Genomic DNA, 16978 nt, shown 5'->3' on the forward strand with positions numbered 1-16978 from the left:
AATAAATATATCCTACATCAGTATAGTAATATTATATACCAATATTCATCAATTCAATGAATATTTGTGAAGGAACTATTAAAAAAAAACCTTTAAAATTAAGATTATTCTAATAATTTTCACACCTCTGTAGTTCATAAATGAAGCAATTTGCACTTAATACTATTATGTTCATAACAGACATGAATGTTTAGATGCAGTAATTGCCCAGAAGGCTCCAGCTTTTCACATATGCCACCTTTCCATTTTCTCTTTTTATGGCACCATATGAGAAATGAAATTATTGTGGAGAACATAATAAAATTGAGTTGTATTATTTAATTTTAAGGGTATTTCTGTACTTTAGTGTATTTACATCCTTGGCTTCTAGTAGGGTCATATGTATCTCTATGCTGGCGCCAATTTCACACTTGCATTTACTCACAGTTCCTAAGAATGTGCCACTTGCATTTACTCACAGTGTCTAAGAATGTGCCCTTTCTTGCTGTCCGCCTTTCTTTGGTAATTGTTTTGTAAAGATTTACCCCTTTTAATTGTCTCTTTCTAATTACTTTTTTCTTTTTCTCTGCCTTTTCCTATCAGTACCTAATTCTGTCTACAAACCAAAACAAACATAAAGAAATTGAAACTAGCTTGTGAAAGCCAAATCTGACCTAAACCAGAAATCACGTAAATACTAAGCTAAAACGAGACTGAACAGGGAACATCACTCAATGTTAAGAAAACTTCCAAACAATTTATACACCATTCGGAAGAGCATCCTGAAATATATTTAAATCTCTTAATATTACATCCTGTGATGCACATATGAATCAGCTAGAGAGACAGGGTGGGGGTCTTCGTCATCCACAGGGATTACATTTGACCTGGTGGACACCTGGATTGAATATGTATGAAGCAGCGTAGGGAGTGAGCAGTGACGGCAAGCAGTGCACTTCCTAAACGTAGCAAGGAGAGGTTACATACATTAAAAATAATAATGAAACAAAGGTCTACGTTAAGCATAGGTCTAAACAATTTATATATCATTTTTGGAGATATAATTCTGGGATGTATTAAAACTGTTAATTTTACATAGCCTACTGCTATTATATTATATTGTATGTGGGTGAGTGATTGGGAATTTTGAACACATTATAATGAATGCATATGAAATTCTTGAAACAAACGTAAAATCAAACACGTACTCACCAATGTGACAGTTTCTACTTATTCCCCTTCAGAAAATTCATTCTCCTGTGAATGCTAATGATAGTTAACAAAAAAAATGTTCGAAACACAAAAGTTTCTTGCACAATCTACTGCATTCCTGGTGGGAAGAAACAAAGTTGCTAATCAAACATTACGACCCTAACAATATATATATTGCAGATCAATCTGGCATCAATGAAGAAACAAACACCTTCCAGCAGAACACTTGCTAGCTGTGGTAAGAGAGTGGTTTGTGGTATTACCCATCACAGATTGCACAGAGCTTTCGTTTACAGTTATGCCAACTGTATCGTGCACAGGACGTCTCCTTCCCTGTCTCTTTATAGTGCTGCAGGAATCAGCGTCACAAAGCGAAGGTGTCTAGCAGGGTATGTTCAAAGCTGATAATTTAATTTTGCGATGGACAAAATCTCGAAAAATGACGAGCGAACTTTTCAGTGCATCTATTGAGTTGGCACTTTTGCCTCACGTTGGTACTTCGAACTGTTTGTAACTCGATTCCTGAGAGTCTCACAGAGATAAGAATTTAGTATATGAAATATTTGTCATTTAAAATTTCGAACCTAAAAAATTAAGAGTGCATATAATTTCTGCAAAAACAACCTGCAAACTGCAACCATTAGACAGGCATTTTTTCTGAATGTTCAAAACAATGGACCAACAATATGTGATTTTGTAGTGTTAAATAACATTGATGTGAACTTGCAACAATGTAAAAATATTCTCAAATGCATGTCACTGATCAACATTCGACAATGTTTGCTGCACTTCCCTTTGTCTCATAGATGTGGATGAAAATTAGCAAGTTTAACTAGCACAAACGAAACATTTGAAAACAGGATTGACCATTGTGTTATAAGTGCAATGGAACATGTGAATTTCATATGAAAGAAAGTGAGTGTCATCAACTCTCTTTGGTAAAGTGTAGTTGGTGCAAGAAACATTCGTGTGTAGAACAATTTTCTGTTAACTATCATTGTAATGTGTTTAAAATTTCCAATCACTCACCCACACACTCACAATATAATAGTAGTAGGCTGTGAAAAGTTAACAATTTCAATACGTCCCAGAATTATATTTCCAAAAATGATGTATAAATTGTTTAGACCTATGCTTAACGTAGACTTGTGTTTCCTTATTATTTTTAATGTATGTAATCTCTCCTTGCTATGTTTAGGAAGTGCACTGCTTGCCATCGCTGCTTGCTCTTTATGCTGCTTCATGCTTATTCAGTCCTCGCACCCACCAGGTCAAACATAATCACATTGGATGGCGCAGACCCCCACCCCGCCTCTTTAACTCTCCCTAGCTGGTTCATATGTGCATCGCAGGCTTTAGAGATTAAAACATATTTCAGGATGCTCTTTCGAATGGTGTATAAATTACCTATTAATTTGAGAAAAATTCATTCTGGCACTGGGAATCGAATCCTCTTAGCTCTGTGTGCTGAGCACTCTTTCGAACTGAGCTATGCTGGGACACAATCCACTGTGCCGGCCGAACTCTCCTCATTTGTATCGTCATTATTTGGAAGTTTGATTAACATTAAGTGATGTTGCCTTGTGAGAACACCAGGTAATTATGAAGAATGTGTCGCTCAGGTTAGATTTTTTTACTGTGCATGTATAATTGAGTGCATAGTGCCTGGGGGTTTCTGAGTGACTCCTGAAATGGAATTAAAGTTACAGAACAAATGTTGAGGGGTTGGGTTCCTCTTTGCACCCAATTACCTATACACTGAAATAAACATAGTCTGAGCACTACATTCTTCGAAATTACCGAAAAACAAACCTACACAAAACCAGTCAAAACCGAAAGTATACACTGGAATTGCAGAAAATAATATGGTGATGACAGTGATGACGAGGTTGTCTTCTACACAATTACTATTGAGTTGATACTGCTTGCTGTTAGTGAGATGAGTGATAAGATGCACAGAAATTGTTCTTGTTTCTCTTGACTGGCCTTGAAGACTTCATCACAGTAATACTGCATATATCATACATAGAGAATTAGATGTTCAACTTAATTGTACCTGTAATTGAAAAATGTGTTTTAACAGTCTCTTCTGATAGATTCAGTATTCAATAACAAGGACTGTTTAACTGTATGTTCAAGTGAAAATAGTTATATGCAGATGTGATTTAATTTTCTTACTTTCTTGGTGTCATCATGTAATTGAAGATACAGAATGTTATTTTATCCTGCGCAGCATAAATGAAATCCCTTGAATAAGGTAAAATAAATCTTTCTACCATATACAAATTGTATGTTCAAGAAAGTAACAAGATGACACGATTCTTTGTAACATCTGTTGTTATAAATTGATAATTATTTGTATTTATGGATCTCCTACTGGATCTTCAATTATCTTTTTAATACAGCTTAAAAGCTTCTAAAAGAACTCAGTAAATGGCCCAATTATAGAATAGTAATCATGGGTGACGTAAATTCAGATTTCGGTATTTTAACTGATAAAGCAACCATTACTGATCTATTAAAACAGTTTAACTTCTATTGTGGTAATTATACACCAACAAGAAGAAAAGCATGCCTCAATAACGTTTTCATAAATAGTCAGCAGGAATTCTATTACATCAGGTAAATAATTTTCCATATTCAGACTACAGTGTTTTAATGTTGCAATTAATATTAATTTGATAGGCAAATATAAGCAAATGCTTCAACTGTGAAAAAGAACTTATAGCCTATTTACTACCAAGGGAGTATTTGATTTCTGTTGTAATATAAGCAATATTGACTGGAAACTCATTTTTTATGGATCAGAACCAAACACTGTTCATATCTTTAATACATTTTAAAATTTGATTTTAGAAAATTGTAGTTTATTTTTCGAAGTGAACAATGTAAAACTAAATAAACTTAATAGTAAAAGATATAAAAACAAATGGTAGGCCTACCCAGTTACTCGTACTAACATTACATGAAATTTATGAGACTGGCTTGCAGACAGTTGAAAATAAATTAAATAATATTAAGAAAATATAGAAGCAATTTAATCCAGGCGAAACTGACTTTTAATATTAAATTAATTGAAAACTCTGATAATAAGTGTAAAACTGCCTGGCATCTAATAACAAGAGAAAAACCCTTGTAACAGGCTAAATCAAATAAACAATCATAATATATTGCCAGAAGAGTTTAATGAATTTTTCTTTAACTTTGTTGACACAAATCCAAAATTCAACTTTCTGAGCTATCCCCTATGGAATTACTAACCAGAAATGACATGATCTTGAGTACTTTTGTATTGGAAGAGGTCACCACTTATGGGGTTTGGAACATAACAACGAAATATCGAATTCGAAAGATGTTTATGATACGTCCAATGATTTTTTTTTTTTTTTTTTTGAAGTTTTAAATGCAATTTATATTCCTCTCACATGTGTGTTTAATCTTTGTCTTAAACAAGGTATATTTCCAGATCAAATAAACATTTCGAAAATAATTCCAATTTATTAAAAGGCACAAGATCAAGTCCAAATAGTTACAGACCAATTTCTATCAATCCAGTGCTATCTAAGGCATTTGAATATGTAATTTTCAATCAAATCTCTGATTACTTTGAAAATTATAATCTTTTTAGTACTAACCAATTTGGTTTTAGGAAAAAAAAAATCAACAAATGAATGCAATAGAGCTTTTATTAATAGAAATTTTAAGAAATGTTGAAAGTATGTCACCAGTTAATGTCACATTTTATGAGCTCACCAAAGCTTTTGATTGCGTTGATCAAACTTTAATTTTATCTAAATTAGAATTCTATGGTATTCAGGGGAATACACTTAATATTTTTAGAACATATCTTCATAACAGGAGACAATTAGTTGCAATAGGTGATGATTGATCGAGTGTAATAATAGAAATTTTAAGAAATTTTGAAAGTACGTCACCAGTTAATATCACATTTTATGAGCTCACCAAAGCTTTTGATTGCGTTGATCAAACTTTAATTTTATCTAAATTAGAATTCTATGGTATTCAGGGGAATACACTTAATATTTTTAGAACATATCTTCATAACAGGAGACAATTAGTTGCAATAGGTGATGATTGATCGAGTGTCACCTGTACACATGGGGTTCCACAAAGTGCAGTTACAGGTCCAGTGCTATTCTTAATAGTAATTAATGACCTTTCCGACTTTATTGTCACCATTATGTATACTGATAATATTACTTTATGTTCTAGCTTTGCTGTTAAGGCTGTGTGCACACTTATCTAGCAAAACTGTTTTAAGCAGAAACTTATTTGCTTAAAGTATAAACGTTTTTGCTGTAACCGAAAACAATTTTGTTTTCCCAAAAGCATTTTCCTTAAAATGTTTTTGCTGGAAACAAAATTGTTTCTGCAAGAAACGAAATGTTTGCTTTGTCCGAGAACATTAGTCATGGCCAGGGTTGGGCGAGTAAATTAGCTGTACATATTTTACATATAATTTACATGTAAAATATGTAATGTAGAAAACTGTTTTATACATGGAGTAATAAACTAACATTTATTGATTTTGACAATCTAAACATCAATGAGGCCTACTTCATTCCTTTTAAGCCTTAATAAGAAAAATGTATGTTGCTGCAGAAAATTTTTTTTTTGTGATTTTATACTGTAGTTTTTACACAGTTTATAACATTTGTTCATACTTACTTTCAGTCACTCTAATACTTAGAAAAATAGCAATGCTTTGCTTACTTTCATTTGTTTGAATAATTTCAAGGGAAAAATTGTTCCTGGGCAGGGTATCGATCCCGGGACCTCTGGTTGAACGTACCAGCGCTCTGCCAGCTGAGCTACCCGGGAACTCCACCCGACACCGTCCCAACCTTTCCCTTTATATCCACACAACTCGCGTGGGCTGATGAAACGCCAGGGACCCACATCGAGTGCACACAATCTCTGTGTGGCTTGGAATTGTGGTTTTCTGTTAACGTACACAGTGACGTATATATTATGCAAATCTAGTCTTTCAGGTAAAGCTCCCTGTAAAGCAGATTTGAATAATTTCAAGGGAAAAATTGTTCCAGGGCTGGGTGTGTGGATATAAAGGGAAAGGTTGGGACGATGTCAGGTGGAGTTCCTGGGAAGCTCAGTTGGCAGAGTGCTGGTACATTCAACCAGAGGTCCCGGGATTGATACCCCGCCCCGGAACAATTTTTCCCTTGAAATTATTCAAATCTACTTTACAGGGAGCTTTACCTGAAAGACTAGATTTGCATTTCATTTGTTTATTGGATAACCCTATAACATCCTAACTAATTTTTTTGGGGGGGGGGGGGGCTTTATGTATATTATAAAACACAACTAATAGTGAATAAACCTAACATCAGCAACTAATATCATTTGTTAAATACATTTTGACAATTAAATTAAAATTAATTAAACTAAACACTTTATTGATTTCCCAAAAGTTTTGTTTTTGTCACTTGCGGGGTTTTAAAAATAAATTATTCTAGTGATAAAAGTCTTTTTATAGTATAACAATTTAAGGTAAATATTATGATTTGAACATAATAACATTAATAACTCATTAAATGTAATAATTTTCCAAATTTTATCTGGTAAATGACTAATCATCAAAGAGTTTGGAATCATGGCTGAATAGACATTTTGTATGTCAGAACATTAATAAACTTATTTTTTCAGTCTTTGCTTCCACTGGATTACTATCTTTATTGGTTGTAGGCCATGTGTACAGTTCTTTGTAGAAACCTTTCACTTCATCCAGTATGAATTGCAAAATCTTCTTAAGAAAATTCACTGTCGGCATAGAGGTTCAGGCTCCTGTCAGGACAAAGTGGAAAGTAATCTCTACTAATGTTGCAACAGTTTGAAGGTTCAGATAGCAGAATGTTTTTCGGGACAATACTGGTCCTGCTTCTTAAGCAAAAAGGCATGTTATCACTGTACTTGTCTCAAGTGCTTAGAAGACCTCGATGCATTTCTGGATAGTCTTTATGTAAGCAGTGCCACTGCATCTAAAGAAATAGAAGTGAATCTTCTCTGGTTAGAAAAATGGGTTATCCCAAACTGCAATTGGTTCAAAGAAACGAGATTTTTGAGATTTTATTTGAGGTCAACTATCTCGGACGATATATAGGTACCTGCAAGGACTATACTTACCTATATACCTGTGTGAAAAATGTTATTCAAGCTAAGATATGTCATTAGTATCATTAATTTACTTTTCAGTATGTGTTTACTTGCCCGTAGTAAGTTTCAACATGTTATGTAAACCTTTGACTTGACTGTACTTGATTGAAGTAATCAAGAAGTCATATTTCTTCAAGATATACGCCAATTACCTTCACAATGTATGAGATTTACGTGAAAAGTTCCTTTTATGTCATTTTAGAGCCATTCCATTTGTAATGGATGTTACAATTTTACTCATATATAGTTCAATATTTATTAAAGTTTAATACATAATATCAGTTCTTGCCATCCTAATTCACTTGAGTATTAATTTGTCTGACTACTGAAAACAAGAACCTAAAAGTACAAACCATATAGGAGTCCCATAAAAAAAATAGCTGTAACGGATGTTACAATAAATGGAAGTGTTACCTCACTTAGTATCCATTTTCTTAAAAACTCTGTTCACTTTGGCCAATGATGATTCTCATTTTTGGTGAGCTGATGCAGAAGGTTTCAAAGAGGTCTGGTAAATATTGAACTCACAGAAATATTTAAATATGAAGAAAAATTATTTAATATTCTTTGTAATGGATGTTACGTACAAAGTGTAACGGATGTTACAAGTAAGTACCAAACAGCAAGTTTGTATGAAATATGCATGGAACCCTACAAATAGAGACATACAAAATAAAACAACTTAAAATAATGAGTTCTTGAGATCACTTTTTGTCATTACAAGTTATTCATCTCACAATTTTAAACATTTTTTTCATATACATCGACAGGATTAGTGAACTCATGAAAGACCCTGGCTCCCTTTGTTACTATTTTAGGTGGTGATATAATTTTTACTATCTGTTCATACCTGATGTACTTTTCATCACGTTCATCTATTTTAAATAATCTACCTGTCTTCCCATATAGCTTCAGAAACACAACGCGAACTTCGTCATCATCATCAACATGAGTTTGGCATATACCAACATATCTGTACTGATCAAATTTATTAGGCCTACTTATTCCAAAAGTCACCAAAACATATTTTCCTGGGTTAATATTACATGGTAACAGTTCAGTGGCAGTCAAGGAAGAGTCTGTAGGTAATCTGGGGATGGTATTTGGAGGAATGCTAGCTTCTTCTTCTTCTTCTTCTTCTTCTTCTTCTTCTTCTTCTTCTTCTTCTTCTTCTTCTTCTTCTTCAGAGTCAGAGTCAGTATACACTACATTATAAAATAAGCGCCTCCGGGAATTGCTGGTAGTTGATTTAGTAACTTGGACTTTTTCCAAATGAGAACCAGCAGTGAGGCCACAGAAGACAAAATTGTTATCCGCCTTCTGAAAATGGTGAAATTTTCTTATTCCATGGATTTCTTGTACATCCTTCCATCTTTCATTCAGGAAGGAAGCCATGCTATCAACATCACTTTTTGCAACATAAAGTATGTTGACTGTAGGACTTAGTTCTCTTGCACAATTATAAAAATCTTCACAAGTACTCAATGTAACAGATCTTGATTTGACAGCTGTCCAGACTGTTCTCTTCACTTGTCCACCAATAGCATCAACTGCTCCCTTGCCATGACCTGGTGCAAAAGTATTCCATTCAACATACACAACATTTAAGTCATCAGCTAAGTAACATAAATTGTGCACAGTAAATTTGCTTCTAAACTGGGCTGCACAGTTGTCAGAAAATATGTACAGGTGTGTCATTAATGAACAGTCAGTCTCCTTCTGAAAGTCTGAAACAATAGATTTTAAAAATAACCAAGCTGATTCTTTGGAATGTGTTAAATCATCACTTACTACCACATAGGATGAAATTCCTTTCTCATGCCAAAAACATGCTGTAAATAATGTTACTTGTGGATGTTGCCAATGTGCACTTTGCACTTCATCCTGAAGAATAAGGCTGTAATTTTCGGCATAATCCACTTGAAGAACTACTTCACCTGGCTTTAAACCAGTTTTCTTCTCATCAAAATACTTGGCTTGCTGTTTCTGAACAAAAACATGGCACTTGAAAGCTGGCAAACTGTTGTTAATTTCTGTCAAAATTGATTTTAAAGTGGATGTTTTTGAGGCCAGTGTTAATTGCCCACTGTTGTTCTTCTCCCATTTCTTCCACTTCACTTCTTGCAAAAGGTCACTGTCATTCATTCATTCATTCATTTATTTTATTCCATAGATCTTACATGAGCAATGAAGCTTTAAGATGTGGAACATGTCAACATTTTACAATATTACAATTACAATTTTTACAAATTTTTATAGTTTTACAATTTAGTAATTTTCTACAATTTTTACAATTTTGTACAATTTTTTTACATTTTTTTTTTACATTTTTTTACATTTTGGCGAGATGTAGTGAGATGAGATGAGGTCCGAGGATTCGCCAAAATATTACCCGGCATTTGCCTTTTCGGTGGGGGAAACCTCGGAAAAACCCAACCAGGTAATCAAATCAAAGGGGTTGATGCCCAGGACTCGCCATAGACCATCCGGCTTCAGTCCCACGGCTGGGGAGGTTTAAGAAACACTGAAACATCATAATGGCATTTATTGCAATCATTTGTCATACACTGTACACTATCCAAACTGCAACACATTGTATTCAATAGTGTATTGTGTATCATTGGAGTTCCAGAATTTATGAACTTAGGGACATTATCAATTAGAAATGAAAAATTTGCATGAAGAAGACAAACACAGACATTATGAGGTGTGGTAGCCACTGGAAACACATTCTCTGGTCTCAAGTCATAAAATTTAGATCTTGAAATTTTGACATCAAATTTTTCCTGGAAAACTTGGTGATCTTCAGAAATGTTCATGATAAGGTAACGCTTTTGTTTATGAGATCGCATTCCTGTTTCCTTATCTTTTACAGATTTGAACTGACGTGTCCCTGGAGTCTGCCAGCTAATTTCGTCACTATTATAAAAGTCTTTTACAGTCCTAACATCCACAGAGTGTCTTCTAGTACCAGGTGGTTTCTTAACAGTAAATAATGCAGCACCAAATGACTGTTTAACTAACTGGTTCAGGACTGCTTTCTTTTTGTTAGGGCTGTAAGGAAGAGCTCTGCAGGCTTTAGAAACAGCTTTGTGAAGAGTATTTTTACATTTATATGGTCCAAGTGGAGTTTGAAGTAAACCATCATTTGTTTTCTCCAATGCTTTCTTTCTTCTCCATGCCTGAACTCTCAGTCTAATTTTCTCCCTCCTTGCTTTTAGAGCATTGTCATAGTTTTCACAAGCGACCTTTTCTCGTTCTCTATTCCTTTTATTCCTCAGACGATCTTTTTCCAAGTATTCTTTCCACTTTTCTTCATTTTTCTTCTTCTTAGCTCTGCATTTTTGCATTCTATTTTTATAAGTTGGTGTTGGGGTCACTGTCTGCAACAAATAATAAATTACTAAATAACAATAACTAATAACAAAACAATGAACTGATGTTGACAGTAATGCCATTGACTCAAGTACTAACATAACCTAAAATTATTCTCTTCAAAATTAAGATTGATATGATCTTTTGGACAATATTGGATACGGTAATATATGTGTATGGCAATGTGACATCCGTTACAGTACTACTTTATTACATATTTAGAAATAATCCTTCTCTAAGGTGTAAATGGAAAGAACATGCCCATATGCTTACTTTCACAAAGATTGGCTTATGAGATTTCAGTTCTATTTGCATTATAAAAACTTTTGTTCAATTTTTGTAACAGATGTTACACACTGTTCAGTTATTATGTACCTGCTGATATGTACAAAATCAACTTACCTATAAACGTTTTTGTATCAGGATGGAACTAATCAACATTCACAGTCTCCATTCCCTCCAAAACTAAAGATGGCTTCTTGTTTATGTAGCTGCTACAATGCTGCAAACTTTGGCATTATTGACAACTGAAACTCAGTTGCACACAGCTACGCAAACACTTAGCCAAAAAAAGAACACTGGTATTTTTAAAAAATTCTAGTTTAGTTATAAAATAAGAGTTTAAGGTTCAAACTAATGTTCTTTAATTGAAAAAACGCTATTATAAATATAAAAAAATTATTGGTGTTTTTCCTTATTTTCGTGGAATGGCTCTTTACATGAAAATATATCGAAACAATAACTTTCTAAGATGACTGTACTTGGTGTATAAATTAAAAAAAAATGTTATTTGATGATCAAAGAGTCTCTTCCATGCACAATACCCATTTCTTACATGAAAAATACCAGTTGCCAGACCAAGACACATCTGATTACGGATGGGATATTTTAGTCCTTGCGGTCGTATTAGGGTGTTTGTAAAGTCCGGTCTTCCTAGTGTTAAATCACATTAATGCACAAGCAAAATATCCTTCACTTTTATTTTTAACATCTGAATGTTTTGTTTCTAAGTGCCTTTATAATTTATTTGGTTTCATGGAAGCATTTGAGAAAACCTAGTAACATAATATACACTGTGGTTTGGGTTCGTCTTTATCACCTCACCACCCCAAATAGTTCGCGTCATATTTATGCTGATATTGCATATTTTCGCGTCAGTCTCCGAACTACTCACACTTGTCAGAGGTCGAAGCAGGGACACTTGATTCACTATCACTCCCAGGATTGTTGGTTTCACTCGAGTGTACTTTTCTTTTTAATGTCCCCGATTTAAACCTTACATCCATCGTTAAGTATTAAGACGGAAACACACTCACTAAATCTTGAACAAAGGCTGACTGAAGACTGAGTGTGAATAATAGCAAAATTATTATTAATATTGACGGTCAGAAGCAAGAAACTGATCCGAAGAAATTATTTTATATGTCCTAGCAACAATCATAGTTATCTGATTGTCGGCAGAACATATAACCCCATCACTGCGTGTCAACTTCTTTGTTGTAGCTTCAAAGGCTGCCGCCTGTAAGCCATCATAGTAGTTTTGTTTTGTTGTGAAAACTAACTGATTTTATATAAAATCACAAGCACCAGAAGAAAGACACAACAGGAGACGACTGAGCAAAAATTTAATTTTATTAGCAGTAACGTTTATTCCCCATTGCTAGATTTAAATTTCAAGCTGATTAAAACTCATTATTGACTTTGTCAATTAGAGTTACATAATACAAATACATTGCTACCGATCTCGATTAAATTAAAAACAGCAAATGCACTCGTATCTCCCATTGTTGCAGGTGTGCTGTATTAGTTTTCTTTCAGTCCCATGCTCACTGAAAGCAGACAGGTTTATTACTCCCATGTTCACTGTAAGCTTAGAAGTTAATTGACTTGATGGGTCGTTAAACATGGTGGGTCGTGTCGTAAATTTGAAACAAAACTTGTTACACGGTATAATGATTGGTTGAGAAGAAGAGAATGGTATTCATATGTAAACCTACTACAGGAATTGGAATTTGTGCCTAAAGATTGACACAATTATGTAAGAATGGACGAAGAAATGTACTTAAGGCTCCTATTGTTGGTGGCTCCAGTAATCTGGAAGAAGGAAAGTTTTACTATCACGTGAGAGGTTAATTGCTTGTCTAAGATTTCTTGCAACCGGAAGAAGTTACGAAGATCTAAAATATTCTACAATACAGACTGTCAACTATATTATTCCAGAAATGTGTGATGCTGTATATATACAGATCTACATGAAGAGTACTGAAAGGTAAGGAAATAGAACAATTTTCAGCTTGGTTTAATGACATTTATGTATATGTAATCTTGTTCCAATTGCTACAGATGCTATTTTACAAAGTTGCATAAGAATTGAAAGTTAGCAAAAGTGGTTACAAATTAAACACGAGTTACTGACATACTATGCTACAGAGGCAGAGTCTTCTGGAGCGTTGAGACTTCGATCATTTGTGACTTTACATGTATGGGAATGGTACTTGCATTAAAATGCTACTAAGAAGAAGACTGAAATGTGTTGAATGTAGAAGTCATCCCATGGACAAATAATCTGTGATTCTTAGTTGAAGTATCCATTTCAGCTTCAAACATTGCTTCGTTAACAATTTTTTGTGCTATATTTCTTTGTAGCTGTAATAAACCGTGTAGCTTCATTGCTATGTTCAGTGGCGCCAACTTATATGGGCCCGTGGGGCCTGAGCCCACACAATAATTTGTCGTATTATTATTATTATTATTATTATCATTATTATTATTATTATTATTATTATTATTATTATTATTATTATTATTATTATTATAGGCCCGAGCCCATCCAATAATTTGTCGTATTATTATTATTATTATTATTATTATTATTATTATTATTATTATTATTTTAGTTACGAATAAGCCCATTTAGCAACAAAGTACTTAGAGACATTTCTTTGCTCATAGTTTTCTCATTCTTTGGCTGTGGGCTTCTTTTCACTCTTCAGTCCACGTTGTTCCAGTCTTTTTCATCGGTTTTTCCTCTTTGTCAACTTGCCATTTTATGAACTTTGATTCCGAAGATCTCTCTGTTTAAGTTGTCTTCTTCTGTAATTCCTTGCTATTTTAAGTCTTTTTTTATTTCGGCAATCCATTTTATAGTATCTGTTTGTGCTTTATTCTTATTTTCATAAAATTCAACTATTCGTTTTGAGAGTCTGTTGGGGTTCATTTTTTTGATATGTCTGTAAAATTTTAACTTTTCTTTTCTAATGTCACTATGAATATCTGCAAGTTGTCTATGTTTCTTTTTCTTGTTTACTTTTCAGTCTGTATTGTTCACCAATGACTTTTTGGCCTATTTTCCCTAAGATTTTGCATTCTTTTTTCTCAATGTTTTCAACATCTGCTTTTCTATTCAAAATTAACGTTTCAAGAGACATTCTGGTTTAATGACGTGTTTATAATGTCTTAATTTTGTATGTTTGGATATGCACTTTTTATTGTAAATATTTTCAGTGAGCCAAAATGGTGTCCCCATTTTTTTGGCATCTAATTTCGTTCTCTTTTGTTTCAACTCCATTTTCCTAATCATTTCGCCGAGGTATTTACATTGTGGGACTCGTTTAATTTTACCATATTTTGTTTCCATATACTTTGGTGCTTCCAGGTAACATATTCTGTTTTTTCAAAGGATATCTGGAGACCGATTTTCTCTGCTGCTACTTTTTTGGCATTTTCTTTTTTTTTTTTTTTCTTTTAACAGTTCAATCTGTTTTTCAGCTGTTATGACGCCATGAGGTAAAATTGCTAAGTCGTCTGCAAGTGCTAGGCAATTATCTTTAATTTTCCTCTCCTAATGCGATTGGTTGATTAATTTTGAGAATTGTTTTTTTGTTTACGCCACTCTTGTACTACTTTTTCAAGTACATTGTTGAAAAGTAATGGAGAGAGTCCATCTTGTTGTCTTACTCTTGTTTTTACTTCGAAAGATTCTGAAATTTCCCCATAAACTTAACTTGACTTTGTATTTGTCAGTGTCTCTTTAATGATTGCAAGAGTTTTGTGGTCTAATTAAACTATTATTATTATTATTATTATTATTTATGAAGTTTATTTATTTTAACTTATAACCATATTTGAGCCCACTCAATGTTTTACAAAAGTTAGCGCCACTGGCTATGTTCTTATCAAAAATGTCGAAGCTGTCATCAGTATTTTTCAGATGCTTAAAATGGTCTATAACAGACTTCAGAACTTCGTTAGTTGGAGTCGAATTCTTGGATTTCACTTTTTTTTTTATGGCCTTAAAATGCGAACATTGAGGGGAGGGTCATAATAGCTGGTTCTGATGAATCTTCATATTCTGAAAACTAAGTAATGTGGTGCAAATAATGAATCACCTTCACCACATTCCATATGATATGTATATAGGTACAGATAAAAATCAGAAATTATTAAATAATTTATCAATGTGAATCTTCTATAATACATAGAAAATGTTAGTGCTATCTAGATTTCTAGTGTTATTCCTATTTTTAACCATAATATGTCTTTAAAAAATAGCTATGCATTTTAAAACATAAATTTATTGTATCCCTATAGATTTGTATGTATCTCTAAATGTTCTTGTATTTCAGCTTCCACGAACAGAAGATGATTGGAGGAACATAGCTAAAATGTTCGAAGAAAGTGGATCACATTATTATAATTACGAAGGACAACACAGCACATTTTTACTTGCAATAGTGGATGCAAAATATTTATTTATCATGTGTGATTTCGATATAAATGGAGGTGTTCTTCAAAATACGACAGTTTTCAAGACACTTGAAAAAGAAAGAAACCTTTTAAACATTCCACCTGAAGAGAGAATCTGAAACACTTCTAAAATTCTATCCTACATATTTGTCACTGATGACAAGTTTCCTTTGAGAATGGATATGGATGTGGATATGTCATTGTATACAAGACATTGTAGGCAATTATGGAGCGTGGGACATTGAGGGGATCAAAGCATTCGTGGAGGGGATGATGCACTCTTCTAGTTTGTGGAAACAACACTGATCAATTTACAACAGACGAGTAGTAGTACAACAAATATTATATTTACTAAACAAAACTAACACTGACAAGTATGCCAATAAAAATACAGCACTCCTAATTTCTTAACTGTAACAATCAAGACTTGAGACTTTAAATTTCGACCAATCAAGATCGGCTGGCAGAACACCAACATTCAAAGAAAGAAATAACTGAAAATCTACATAATAGAATTGAGGTCCATCAGCCCAAGTTGCCTGTTTTGGGAAATTGATATTACTTCAGATGTTAGCTCTGCTAAGGTAGAGTGACCTTTCACCAACAAGAAATAGCTCAAGTATGTCTTCATACACGTTTATGACGTCTTCATCCTTTTTCCATGTAACAGTATACCAAGTCTGTCACTTCTGTCATTGTTTTGTTGTCGGTAGTGTCAACTTGGGATTATGTATTGCTGCAAAGCCACTGGGTTGACAAGTTTGGAAATTGGAGGGCACTCGCCAGCTGAACATAGCTTTGAGTGAATCTGATTGTGAAATATGTCTGATAAAAGTGCTAATCCTGCAGAATGAAGACAAAATAAGCATAAGTTAAATGAAAAACTGTAGCGAGAAGCAACATCCATCAAGAAGCATACAGAACAAAATATTAAGTGAATGACAGCATACAGCTTTGAATATTTTAGTTTTATTTGTTTTTTCTTTTCCACAATTGTAATTATACTTTTGGTCGTCCAAATATTTCATAGCCACCAGAGTAGCTCAGGTGCCTGCTGATCCAGATTTGTGCTCAGGCATGGGTTCAATTCCCGCTTGGGCTGATTACTTGGTTGGGGTTTTCTCTGAGGTTTTCCCCAACCATAAAGCGAATATCAGGTAATCTATGGTGAATCCTCGACCCCATATCGCCAAATATCTCACTATCATCAATTCCATCGGCACTAAATAACCTAGTAGTTGATACAGCGTCGTTAAATAACCAAGCAAAAAAAATCTCTGTTGAGAATGTAAAGAAGAGTTGAATACCAAACTTTTGGTTGAAAAGAACATAGTTCTGGATACCTTGAAAAGGAAGACAGTTATTCATCAACGAAATTCACACGACTAGGATTACTAGAGTATTTTTATGATGTTATGGGATTTCCTTATAATCGATGTTTAGATATAGATTAATTTGCTGTTTTTGTCCCAAA

General features: G+C 33.7%; 1 protein-coding gene across 2 annotated transcripts in view; it reads left to right on the forward strand.

Moving 5' to 3' along the window:
- Positions 1-16978, forward strand: part of LOC138703290 (post-GPI attachment to proteins factor 2-like) — a 159036-nt gene that overhangs the window by 4440 nt on the left and 137618 nt on the right. The gene's annotated exons all lie outside the window — the stretch shown is intronic.

This window comes from Periplaneta americana, chromosome 7 (assembly GCF_040183065.1).
Source record: "Periplaneta americana isolate PAMFEO1 chromosome 7, P.americana_PAMFEO1_priV1, whole genome shotgun sequence".
In the NCBI taxonomy this organism is placed as follows: domain Eukaryota; kingdom Metazoa; phylum Arthropoda; class Insecta; order Blattodea; family Blattidae; genus Periplaneta; species Periplaneta americana.